We start from the raw sequence: 14,017 nt of genomic DNA, 5'->3' as shown, positions 1-14,017 counted from the left end.
GCTTATGGGAAGGTTGCTCTGCTTCTTCTCCACTGGGACTGTCAGAATAAAGTAGCCATGGTGGGGAGCATGAGCCTTGTACATTGTCCCAGCCACTGGCCTATAGAGAGGTTGCCATTCTAGAATCAGGGGAGCCCCATACACCTGGCCAAGAGCTGGTGGGATAACCTTTAATCAGGGCCCAGGGTCAGGTCCTTGGGGTACCATATACCTAGGCTTGGTCCAAGACATCTGGACACTGGGCAGGACCATAGACACAATTTATGTCTTTAATAAACTGAATTTTAGCTGGGCGGTGGTGGTGGTGGTGGTGGTGGCGGCGGCGGCGGCGGCGGCGGCGGCGGCGGCGGCGGCGGCGGCGGCGCACGCCTTTAATCCCAGCGCTCGGGAGGCAGAGCCAGGTGGATCTCTGTGAGTTTGAGGCCAGCCTGGACTACAGAGCGAGATCCAGGACAGCCACCAAAACTATACAGAGAAACCCTGTCTCAAAACAAAACAAAACAAAACAAAACAAAAACACCTGAATTTTAATTCTTAAAAAAAAAAGTTTTGCAATAGAAAGCCTTGGCTATTGGCAGTAGATTTATTTGTGTAAAAAGTACTTATCAAACATTAATGTATTGGCCGGATACTGATAAAGGCAGATTTGGTAAAATGTGCTTTTGTGTTAAAAATTCCTTTCAGCAAATAGTGTCAGATGTGTTTCTTAGAAATGGTTCTCTGCACAAACCAGTGAAGTGAATTTTGACTTTAAAGATGAAGTACATGACCCAGATCAATGATGGCTTTTCTCACATAATAAATATTAGTGAGATAATGCTTCTGCATTACTGAAGTCATACCTTCAGGGGTCTGGTGCTTTCTCTCTCTCTCTCTCTCTCTGGTGGTCTCTCTCTCTGTCTTTGTCTCTCTCTCTCTCTGCACATGTGTGGGGTCTTGTGGGATGGGGTGGCTGTCTGGAAGTTGGAAGCCAACATTGAGTGTGTCTTCCTTAGTGGTTCACCTCCTCCTCCTCCTCCTTCTTCTTATTAGATCTGTTACTGAACCTGGAGCTCATTGGTTGGCTAGCCTGGCTGTCCAGCCATCTCCAGGGACCACCCTGTGTCCCTAGCCTCCTCCCCTAGCACCGCTATACCTGGACTTCATTGTTGTTATCAGTAGTTTTTATTTGTATGGGTCTCTTGCCTGCACGTGTGTCTGTGCACTGTGTACATGCAGTGCCTGTGGAGGCCTGAAGAGGGCGTTTGATTCCCTGGGAGTTACGAACAGTTGTAAGGGTGCTGGGATTTGAACCCAAGCCCTCTGGAAGAGAAGCCAGTGCTCTTAACTTTAGCTGAGCCGTCTCTCGAGCCCCTGTGCCTGGCTTTTTACATGAATCCGAAGCCAGGAGCTCAGGCTTTACAGCCAAGCACATTACCGACTAAGCTGTCTCCTTAGCCCCGTTAGGTACCCTTCAGTAGTACAGTTTGCCTGTGTTACTGAATTCGGCACACTAGTTAGTGGAGTTTTTCATATAATTATAAACATTATGGGGATGTACTTGACATTTTACACAGTTAATCGTTCATTCTTGTCTTCCCAGCTTGCCAGTTCACCCTCTCAGTAAGGATGACTGTAACTACAGAGTCGATGCTTGTGTTTTCCCGACCGTTGGTGGACATGTTGAAAGTGAGGAAAACTGAGTTGCCTTGTGTGTACCCTCTCCTCACTGACGCGCATGCTCGAAGGGTGCCCACCCTCCCTTTCATCTGTCATTTTGTAAACGGGTCCTTGTGCCATCTCACCGGTGTGATCGCATTTTGTGCATCTTGGTAACACTCTTGCTGTTTCAGATGACCCCCAGTTTAGTGCTAATGTGTGTTGCTTTTTTTGTTTGTTTGCTTTTTTTGTTTGTTTGTTTGTTTTTTGAGACAGGGTTTCTCTGTGTAGCTTTGCTCCTTTCCTGGAGACCAGGCTGGCCTCAAACTCACAGAGATCTGCCTGCCTCTGCCTCCCGAGTGCTGGGATTAAAGGCGTGCACCACCACCGCCCGGTAGTGCTAACGTGTGTTTTGTGCTCCTAAAATCAAGAAGCTGTGAGGCGTCATATGCAGAAAATGTGAATAAGATGAGGTTTTTCCTCAGGCTTGAGTTACAGCACTTTCATCACCGAGTTCAATGTTTATGAATCAAATATATAATTTTTTTCTTTCATAAAAAAAGCATGTGTGAAGGTTTTAGATTGGCGGTAAAAATTGTGACTAGGCATTTTCAGGGACGATTTACTGTTCTAAGAGAGAATATTCCCCACTAGCTCCTATTCTGTTCCTTCGGTGATGCGGCCACTTTATAGAACACAACTGTAGCAAATAACATGAACCAGTCGTCTGTGAAACCACTTGAAAGAGAAAGTTGTAGAAGTATGTGTGTTGAAACCCATTACTTCAGAACCTGTCAATCAGAGTATCACATCAAAACATTCTTTTTGGCAGTATAGTAAATTTAGTTATTCTTCATTGTGCTTGAGTGTCCTAATTTTCCGTACTTAAAAAAGAATTTTGAAGATGGAACACAGAATTGCTCATTAAGATGACTCGTTTCTCCTCAACATTAAATACACATTTGGCTTTGACGTAACCTGTTTATGTCACGGAGTAGAAAAATGGCTGTTAGCCCAGAAAGCCCAGAAAGGCTTGAGATGACAAGCATCTATCAGGGTGTGTGCTAGCACCAACATTTTTCATTAGTCCTTAATCATCGGCTTTAATTATTAATTGTTGCTACAACCGATCTAGCAATCAATAATACGTTGATTTCATTGAGATGTCGGTGGTTTAATGTAAGTGGAACACGTCTGAGACCAGAAATATTCTGAGAGGCCGGAGGGTGCAGCTTCCTTTCCTTTCCATCAGTACATTTGGTCTCTCTTCCCTGTCACAGGGATCCTTCCGGTGTCACTGCTTGCTGTGTTTATATAGTAGACTCCCAAGATGGTCTTTAAAAATCGAGGCTGTATTTTGTTTCTGTGAGCTCCAGTTGTGTAGTGGCTATATGGCAAGAACAACTTTTGTCCTGAGCTGTCCTTTGGAGTTGAGTCGCTGTTGGAACAGTTACGAAGCAGGCATGTTGAACTGCTGCTGTGGAGTGTGACTGAGGCAGGAGAGTGCTGTGAGTAAGGTGGTGGGGTGAATTGCTTGAGAGAGGGCTGGCTTTACATCTCAGGTGTCTCCCACGTGACTTTGCCCACAGGACTTATCTTTAACATTAGAATAATAACGGTGTCTCTCTCGGGGTCATGAGTATTTAAACAGCACGGGTGTTTATGAGCGTGGCTAGTCCACGGTAGTTCTTGGTCACTTGTTAGGTTTATGCTGAAAGAAAACAGAAGCTGTGCCACGGTAAGTTCACCGTTTAAAATAAACTCAGCGCCTCAAACAAACTTGAATCACATTAAGCAGGAAAGGAAATGCTTGCCTTCACAAAGAAATATAAGCGGCCGGGGGATGGCGGCACATGCCTTTAATCCCAGCACTCGGAGGCAGATGGACTTCTATGAGTTCGAGACCAGCCTGCTCTACAGAGTGAGTTCCAGAACAGCCAGGGCTACACAGTGAAACCCTGTCTTGAAAAAAACTAAAAACTTAAGAAATATAAGTGTGCCTAGTGTCGTAAGCAGTGGGTTCTTGTTAGTTTAGCTTTAGATGGTTTGCCAGATTGTGATGTTTCATTGGGAAGGCTGAGGCAGAATGATGCGTGTGGAGTTTTGGTTATAACCACCATCTTATAGAACATAATTATGGCTTTAGCCAAGGGATTTTTTTTCATTTTTCTTTATTAAGAAATTTTCCACTCACTCTACATACCACCCACAGATCCCACCTCCTCCCTCCTCCCAGCCCCCAGCCCTCTTTCCCAAGCCACCCCACATCCCCACATCCCCCAAATCAAGGTCTCCCATGGGGAGTCAGCAGAGCCCAGCACACTGAGCCTAGGCAGGTCCAAGCCCCTTCCCACTGCACCAAGGCTGTGCAAGGTGTCACACCACAGGCACCGGATTCCAGAAGCCTGCCCATAGACCAGGGACAGATCCCGAGCCCCCTGCCTGGGTGCCCCCCAAACAGTTCGAGCCAAACAACCGTCTTCCGTATCCAGAGGGCCTAGTCCAGTCCCATGGGGGCTCCACAGCCACCAGTCCACAGTTCATGGGCTTCCACTAGTGTGGCTGGTCATCTCTGCATGCCTTCCTTCCCATCATGATCTTGATGTCCCTTGCCTGCAGAATCCCTCCTCTCTCTTATCGGTTAGATTCTCAGAGCTCAGCCTCGTGCCTGGCCATGGATCTCTGTATCTGCCTCCATCTGTCACTGGACAAAGGCTCTATGATGACAGCTGGGTTATTTGCTAGACCAGTCACCAGAGTAGACAGGTCCAGGCACTCTCTGGACCACTGCCAGCACTCCCAGGTGAGGTTATCCTTGTGGATTCCTGAGAGCCTCCCCAGCACCCTGCCTCTTCCTATTCCCATGATGTCCTCATCTATCATGGGGTGGCGGAGGGCGAGGAGTGGGGGATGAGAACACAGGGAAATGGGAGGGTTGAGCTGGAGCAGGGACAGAGTGGGAGGGCGGGGAGGGAGATACCATGATAGCCAAGGGATTCTTGAAGCAGAGGAAAAAGAATCTTCCTCCAATAAAGCACCTTCCCTGTGTGTGCAGAGGAAAAAGAAGGTGGGTGGCTTAAGGAACAAAAGCAATTTCGTCTGTGTCTGTGAGCACATGTGCACAGGGACACCTGCACACACACGGGCACACGGACACCTGCACACACATGGATGCACAGGGACACCTGCACACACATGGATGCACAGGGACACCTGCACACACATGGGCACACAGGGACACCTGCACACACATGTGCACACAGGGCACCTGCACACACATGTGCACACAGGGGCACCTGCACACACATGGGCACACAGGGGCACCTGCACACACATGGACACACAGGGGCACCTGCACACACATGGACACACAGGGACACCTGCACACACATGGACACACAGGGGCACCTGCACACACATGGATGCACAGGGACATCTGCACACACATGGGCGCACAGGCACCTGCACACACATGGACGCACAGGGACACCTGCACACACATGGACACACAGGGACACCTGCACACACATGGGCACACAGGCACCTGCACACACATGGGCGGACAGGGGCACCTGCACACACATGGATGCACAGATAAACCCAATTATTTTTACAGTGTGTTTCCTCCCACTTTCTATTTATTAATCTCTAGTCTGAAATTGTGAAAGTTCACTCAGTTCCCCCAGCATCAGTTGTGAAAAGCATCTAGCCTTTGTCTTTTTTTCCCCTTTGACTAAATTAAATAAAGGTAACATTTGCAAAATTTTTGTCACTGCCACACTTAAAATATTAAGGTATATCTTGAAATGACCGATAGTATGGAAGTACTAAAAGCTGCCCTTGCTCCTCCGTGGTGTATACAGTACATCTGTGTGGTTCCCAGAACACATGACACCCAGAGGTTTCCGTACAGTAAACATCTGTCTACCCTAACTCATCCGCCCCTCAACTTGGTTATACCCTCATCTCCTAACATCTTGAACTTAGATTTTATATATGTGCTGGAATCGCAGAGATTGATAAAAGCATCTGGGCATTTTGCTTTTTAAGTCTTTGATCTGTTTTTGAAACAAAGTCTCACCAAACGGTTCCGGCTCACCTCGGACTTGGAGCGACCCTCCCTATTTGCTGGGATTTCAGGTGCACACTTCGATGCCTGGCTTCCTGTCTGCATTTTAGCTGTTCACTAGCTGGTGTGTCTGTAAAAGCAATAGACCTGCTTCTAATGAGTGCACAGTTTTACTTAACAATTCTGTAAAAGTAGAATGAACTACTTCCAAGTAAATGCCACGGGCAGTGGGCATAGCCTGGGCCTTTGTCGTGGAGCTGGAACTGAGAGTTTCGGTGTATGGGAACCGGTGTTGCTAGGGTGCTTGGGGCAGACTGCCTTTCTGCCTCTTGTTAAAGTTTCCTAGGTACGGTGCTGAAGTCTGAACCCAGGGCCTTGTGCATGCCAACCAAGCGTTCTGCCGCTGGCCTGAGATGCCCTGGCCTCACTTCTGCCTCTTATGACAGGAATTGTGTGATAGAAGGGGAACCCTGTTTAACCTCTGCCTCACTGCGTGCTCCTTCGAACACCGAGGTCCTCAGATTCACCCTCTGAGGCTGCTGTGTAGATCCAAGGAACTGAGTCTGAGCGAGCGTCCATCTTGCTGTCTCCTTTGCACTTTTTCCTGCTTCAGGTCAAGTTGTGCCGTTTGTTATGCTGGAGTATAAATTGACTAGTGGTGTTTGACAGTGCGCTAATCCCCCTGACTTGGCACAGCCCTCAGAATATGAATTTTGTGCTGGCAGATTTGTGGTGGCCACGCTGCTTCATAGTTCCTCACTGATCTAAAGGGAAAGAACTCTGTAACTAAAATATTTACTTCATCCCCAAAGCACGTCTCCTAGGGCCGAGGACATCAATGACTATGAGATGTGAGGGTAAAAGTGCTATAAATCCCAGGCTCGGCTTCCACCGGCGTTATTTCTGCACCATTGTTAGCCCATAAATAAAACACGGTCATTCTCTTCATTTGCAGATCTTCCTTTGCAGTTTAGCTCATAACAGATATGTCCGCTAGTCCGTGTTGCTCCTACCAGGCTGTTTAGTCTACTTCAATGTTATTTATTAATGTCTACTGGTAGCTGGACCCACAAACTGAAATTTGAGTATGGCGCAGATGGGCACTCTCTGAAGCCTCATGCTGTGATGGATGCTCATCTGTTGATCATGGTTGCCATGGCAAGTCCCGGCTGCTACCTGTTTCAGCAGCTTCCTCCTACTCTTTCCTATTTTTGGACTATCTTCATTTCACAAACTCATCACCTCCATTCTACCAGTGTTACCTCATCCCACCCTTGATTTCTGTGCTTCTAACCGAAACTTCCTATTTTCTTTCTTCTTCTTTTTTTTTTTTTTTTGAAGGAACCAAATCTCTTGAGCAATTTTACATCATTTTAAATCTCATGCAATCATAGCTTTTCTGCTTAACACGAGGCCACTCGTAGTGCAATTCCACTTTACATCCTGCATCATCCCTTGCAATTCTCTTAGCGTCTTGTACGGGGAGTTCCAGGTTGGTGTTCATAAATACCATGCCAAAAGCCTTTTGTAAATAAAATTCTTAAAAATTAGTTTATAATTAAAAAAAAGTCTCAAGACACTGACTTAAAATAAGTTAAAAATATTTCTTGACTGGGACTGGGGAGAGGACTCAGTGGGTAATGTGTTTGCTGTGCAAATGTTAGGACTTGAGCTTGGATTTCCAGCAACCTACAGCAGGGGTGGGGGGAGCCGAAATCAGAGGTGTATAGTGTGTTCCTGTAGCCCTAGTGTTGGGAGGAAAGGAGACAGGCAGATTCTGGGGTCTTGCTGAGCTGAAATGGGGAGCTCCAGAGTCAGTGAATGAGAGACCCTTACCCCAAAATGAAGTGCAGAGCAATAGAGGAAGACATCTTATGTTGACCTCCGGCCTACGTGCGTGTGTATGCGTGTGCATGTGTGTATCTGCGTGCGTGCGTGCGTGCATGCATGTGTGTGTGTGTGTGTGTGTGTGTGTGTGTATGTGTGTGTGTGTGTGTGTGTGTGTGTGTGTGTGCATGCGCGCGCGCTCTTGCTTGCTTGCTTGCAACCCCAGGTTAAATTATTATTCCTGCTGTTTTCTGCCTGTGTGACAGACTCTAGTACTGGAGAGCAGATAGATCAGCTGAGGCTGCAGACACGGCTTAGCACATAAGAGCATTGGCTGCTCTTCCAGAGGACTTGGGTTCAGTTCCCAGCACCCACATGGCTAACAGCCATCTATCTGTATGCCCTACAGACCTGTAAGGGCACCGCATGCCCTTGGTGCACAGACAGACATGCACGTATAACATACACATAAAACAAAACAACAAGAGAGATGGCTGAATTTTTGTTGGACCAAACAATGAAAGACGGACCATAGAATTTCGTGTGTGGGTGTTTTGATGTATAGTTGGTCTTGGGAGCCTGCCCGGCTTACTTTTTACTCGGTGACCAGCCGAGGAGAAGGGACTCAACCTCCATCATAGGCCTAGGAGGGAGAGAGACCTCGCTAGTATCAGTAATGCTTTGTAAGAAAGCAGTAGAACTGTTTTGTTTTTTTTTTTTACTTCCCATTTCCCCAGAAATCTTACAACTCTTTAAGTTCAGTTTAATTTTTTTTGTTACATTTGGCTCTGTGACTATAGAGTTTTAACATTAGAATTTTGGTTTCTTAATTATTTCTTTTTGCAAGTGTCATGTGGCTCTTCCCAGAATATGTTACCAACAGATTATTGATTTTTTTTTTTTAAATCTGCTGTTCAGATTTTTCTTAGCTACAGATTTGATAGCACAGTTCATCCCAGGGAAATTGCTTAGGGCTACTTAGTGGACTTTGACATAGACCTACCTTTTACAGTAACAAGAAAGAAATTGTAGGTTGTTACATTGTTTCTGTTTGTTTGTTTTAAAATGTCTTCTCTAAAGCCAGGCATGGTGGCCCACATTTTTAATCCCAGCACTCTGGAGGCAGAGACAGGGGCATCTCTGTGAGTTCGAGGCCAGCCTGGTCTACAGAGAGAGTTCCAGAGCAGCTAGGGCTACACAGAGAAACCATCTTGAGAGAAAAAAAGAAAAGAAAAGAAGAGAAAGAGAGAGAGAGAGAAGAGAGAGAGGGAGAGAGAGGAAGGAAGGAAGGAAGGAAGGAAGGAAGGAAGGAAGAAAGAAAGAAAGAAAGAAAGAAAGAAAGAAAGAAAGAAAAACATCTTTTCTATACTTCTTATAAATTGTAGCCGAGCCTTTTATTCCACCAAAATAAAAGCCTTCAAGGCTTTCCTATATGATATCTTATAGGATGTTAAACTATGTATTTAATTTTTTTTTCAAAAAATAAAACAACTTTAGATAAATTTTCTTAAAAAGAAAGTGAAAAATTTATTCATCACGTTTTCCACATGCTGATTCACTCACGTCTGCAGCTTGCCTTAGGGATTCTTCTTGGTGCTATTAAAACGCATTTGTAATAATCTGTCCACCAGAGCATTAATAAATTCTGTAACCTTGCCCTGGAGAAACAGGACAGGATATAGAAGACTCAGAGGTGCTTTAGTATTCGGCTTACATTGCGAGTTTATCATTTCTAAAACAACGACACGTTTTTCTACGGTGGGTTAGATCTCAGAGACTCCTGCTTCCAAGGACAGCACTGCCAACTTCAGAGGAGAAATACATCATCAGAGAAGGCATCAGGACACTGGGGCATCGCTGATGACTGGCGGCGTTTGGCTTAGCTGCAGACCAAGAAAGAGTGAAATTTTTTTACATAAGAAAAATCAGGAGAGCCTTAGGGTGTGTTCATCCAAATGGGTGACAGATACGGTGTTGAATATTGTTCGTGAACGGCAGAATTGAAGCTGGAAAGTAACTTACTGGCCCTGGTCTTGGCCTTTTTTATCTGTTTAATGAGAATGTTGGGGTGACTTAGGTCAGCCTATTGAGAGACACGGTGCACAACTTTGTCTTTTGGTTCAAGGAACACATTTTTGTTCTATCTAAAGATGGCGGGGACCACTGAGCACCCACATTAAATGTAGTCTTCTTCCATTTCAGCCAAATAGAATTAGGGCAAAACACCCAGTTATAATGTGGGCTACAAGGGGAGTCTGGGGTTACCACAGCAGCTCTCTAAGTGGTTTGCATGATTTCGGGCTTGCTTTCTTCTGTGGCTAAAGTAATCTTATTCCTGTGAAAGCAAAAGTTTTGGAACATGATATAGAAGACCCAGAACAGTTTCCTAGTTCAGAATTAAAAAGCATGACCATCTTGTTAGATTTGCTCTGATTCTTTTATTTCCTTAAGCTAAAATGACTTTTTTGTAACGTACACAGGATTCCATTGAGTATATGGCCTCAGTGAAGTTTCGATGCAGGATGCAAAGTATTTTAGGTGTTCTTACGAAATCCTTGAGAAGCTTAGATGAGTGCAGGTCGGAGGCTACCCCCCTGGGCTGACTGGCAGGGTTCCAGCACCAGCCAGGGGTCAGGAGGCTGCTGCTGTTTCCGAGGGTACATCTACCTCTGGCGTAGCTGCCTCCCGCTACAGGGTTGCTCTAGAGTCCAGACTGTGGATTTTGGTCACTGCACACAGACATACATCTATGGGACATAAGTTTTCCTTCATTTACATATTTCAAGCGTAGTACCTTTGACTGGCAGAACCTACAGGAGCCTCCACAGAAATGCATCATTTAGCGTTGCAGCTCATGTGCTGTGCAGGGTAAACAGGGCATGCATGTGGATGCTGACTGCCAACTGTCTTCAACCAATGCAGAAGACCAAAAATTCAAAAAGTCTTAGCATCTGCTCCTCAATAACTACAATTAACATTCAGTGCCCTGATCCAGATACTCGTGGCCCCTTCTCTTAGAGATAGATAGATGAGAGATAGACAGATAGATACAGATAGATGGTAGATGAATAGATAAACAGATGAATAGATAGCTAGATGAATAATGATAGATATAAGATAGATAAATAGATAATAGACACTGGTAGATGATAGATAATGATAGGTGATAAGATAAAAAGGTAGATTATTGAATCTTTTAAAAAAGAACTACTTGTTTTAAATATTTTACATTGGATTGGATTTTTGTGTATTGTATACAAATTTTGTACTGGACTCACCAAAATAGGATAAATAATGAAATTTTTTTTGTCTGAATTTGTCAAATGTTAATGGACTGGACATTGTTAATGTAATTCTTGTCTATATATATTGTATATACTTATTGTGTATAGTTTTTCTTCTATTAGTTATAACCTTCTTTTATTATTTTAGACAAAAAAGGGAAAATGTGATATATTGTGTGCCCCAATGTATTGTACCCTAATAGTGTACCCTAATACTTATCTGGGATCAGAGGACAGAGCCAGCCACTAGATTAGACAGAGGCCAGACACTGGTAGCACACACCTTTAATCCTATCACTCGGGAGGCAGAGATCCAGATCTCTGTGAGTTCAAGGCCACATTGGGAACAGAGCCAGGCATGGTGGCACACACCTTTAATCCCAGCACTTGAGATCTCCTGTGCTTGGGAAGGACGTATGCCTTTAATCCCAGGAAGTGATGACAGGAAGCAGAAAGGTATATAAGGTGTGAGGATCAGGTACTAGAGGCATTTTAGCAGCAGTTAGCTGAGATCCCTTCCGGGCAAGGACTCAGAGGCTTCCAGTCTGAGGAAACAGGATCTGCAGAGGAGTTGGCAAGGTGAGGTTGGCTGTGTCTTGTTCTGCTTCTCTGATCTCTCAGTTTTCTCCCCAGTATCTGGCTCTGGGTTTGTTCGTTCATTTTTTTCTTTTTCTTTTTTTTCTTTCTTTTCTTTTTTTTCTTTTTCTTTTCGAGACAGAGTTTCTCTGTGTAGCTTTGCGCCTTTCCTGGAACTCACTCTGTAGACCAGGCTGACCTCGACCTCACAGAGATCCGCCTGACTCTGCCTGCTTAGTGCTGGGATTAAAGGTGTGGGCCACCACTGCCCGGTCTGGCTCTGAGTTTTTTTTTTTTTTTTTTTTTTATTAATAAGACCATTTAAGATTCATGTTACAGCTAGGTGATGGATAGATAATGATAGATAGATGATAGGTAGATCATGATAGAAACATGATAGACCCGTGATGGATAGATGGATAGATGACAGGTGGATTTCAGAACGGGGAGCACAGCGTCTCAGTTGTTTGCACGTGGCTTCTGCCCATTGCCACCGTTCATATGTAGGTGTGCTCCTTGACCCCAGCTAGGAAAGGTGAGCCGTTTCCTCCCTCATGGCCACACCTCTCCCTCGTCACCACCTTCCAACTCTGTGACACCTTTGGCCTTTAATCACCTTCCCCTTTGCTTTTATGCTAACATGCACACTTGTAAAATGATTGACTGCATCTGGCACTTACTATACATTCTTTTCCCGAGTTTTGTATATTTTGAGCTATTTTTGACTCGACTCTTCTGCCCACCCGCCCCCAGGCAGGGTTTCTCTGTGTAGCACAGGCTATCTTGGAACTCACTCTGTAGACCAGGCTGGCCCTGAACTCAGATCTGCCTGCCTCTTCCTCCTGAGTGCTGGGGCTAAAGGCGTGAGCCACCACAACCGGTGTTGGACTCAGTTCTTAATTACTTGCCCAGTAACACTTTCAGGAAGGGTATGTGAGCACCCCGCCACTGGTTGGCGAGTGTCTTTAGCCACTGAGTCATAGCTTGCTGCCCCCTCCCATTCCTGTCTTATTTTTCTTCCCTCTGAGTTTTGTTCCATTGTCTATTAGTATTTTTTTTTATTATTGTTGTTGTTGAAAATTGCTAGGTCAGCCTAATTTCCCCCATATTGTGTTTCTTTATCCTTGAAATTTGGTAATTTATTGTCTTTTTTTTTTTTTAACTCAAATAGAAAAATTAAGTGCTGTTCCATGATATAATTTAGATTTCTCTGGCTTACTTACTGTGTCCCACTACTGAAGGCTTGTTGATAGGGTACGGTCCACAGAACGGCTCATGGCTTCAGACCAGATGGAGGGATTTAGTGTGTGTGTGTTGGGGGGGGGTGGCCTTAAAAGGTACAGTTTGGGGCCAGGTTCTGTTCTTAGAAAGGGTTGAGTTTCCCGTTGTAGAGGTAGGTGAGTGCTTGATGGGAGATAGGCGTTCCAGAGAGGTGGCCTAAGTTCCCAATCTTTGACATTTATACTGTGATTTCAGAAGCCCGTGCATGGGCAACATACAAATAAAACCCTGTGGATGACGATTATGGTGGATGTAATGGAAGAGAGGAGTTGTTTTCATTTTGGATAGCGATCTCCAGGAATCTTCCCGAGAGTGACATTCTGGGAAGGTTACCGAGGCTGAGTGATTTTAGGTGAAGGAGAAGCCCGCTCTCCGTGTTAGTTACGGCAGAGTCTTCTGTGACTGCTTCCTTTCTTCCGCATTTTAATTCTTTTAAAGTTTTATTTATGTGTGTGCGTGTTTGCCTGCATCTGTGTCTGTGAACCATCTGTGTGCCTGAGGAAGCCAGAGGGGAGTGCTGGATTTCCCTGGGAGCACAGTTACAGGCTGTTGTGAACCACGTGGCTGCTGGGAATTGAACCCCGGTCCTCTACAAGAGCAACAGGTGCTCTTAACTACTGAACCATCTTTCCAGCCCCAGCTCTGTTCTTTTGGGGGAGACCTTCCCCTCCTGTGTTACCCTGTTTCTGAAGCAGAGAGAGACCTTTTAAACCTCACGGCACCGTGGTTGTGTCTGAGGTTGTACATGCCTGGATCTCAAAGCTTCCTTCTCCTTTAGCAAAGTTAATGTCTGCAACCTCGTGTTAGCTTTCAGAGCATTACTTTCTTGGGTGTTTGGGCTCTCTGGCCTTGAATCCCAAGTGCTGGTGTGCGCCGCCACACGTGGCTCTTAATATTTTCAAATAATCATTTTTATCTAGTTTTAGACTACTGTTTACTTTGCTCAGAGAAAGGCAGCCAATATTGACGTTTCTCAGAGGGCACTGGATGCCCTTCTTAAAGACAGCCATACAAGTTTCTGTTCTCTCTCTCTCCTCCCCCTAATCTCTCTCTTTCTTGAGTTTCTGAAAAGGAAATTTGAACATAGACTGAGGACAGAGGTTGGTAGATACAGAGGTGTTTAGAGAGAGAAAGAATGAGATGTACACAGATGTCAATATGGTCTTCTCAAGGGAATGTCACCCCGACTCCCATATTCTTTACACTGGCAGCTTATATTTGTTTTTGCTCCAAAGTCTCCAAACTGTACTCACTATCTTAAGTCTCCCCAGGGCCCAGCACAGGACTTCTGAGTCTTGTGAAGAAGAGTGTGGGCATGAATAGTGAGTTCTAGAGCTTTGGG

At 45.2% G+C, this 14,017-nt stretch overlaps 1 protein-coding gene across 3 annotated transcripts in view; it reads left to right on the top strand.

Annotated features, from left to right (window-relative positions):
* Dgkh (diacylglycerol kinase eta) overlaps positions 1–14,017 on the top strand; it is a 166,553-nt gene that overhangs the window by 28,911 nt on the left and 123,625 nt on the right. The window lies entirely within an intron of this gene.

Source organism: Peromyscus maniculatus, chromosome 9 (genome assembly GCF_049852395.1).
Source record: "Peromyscus maniculatus bairdii isolate BWxNUB_F1_BW_parent chromosome 9, HU_Pman_BW_mat_3.1, whole genome shotgun sequence".
In the NCBI taxonomy this organism is placed as follows: domain Eukaryota; kingdom Metazoa; phylum Chordata; class Mammalia; order Rodentia; family Cricetidae; genus Peromyscus; species Peromyscus maniculatus.
This window is presented reverse-complemented; position numbering and strand designations above follow the sequence as displayed.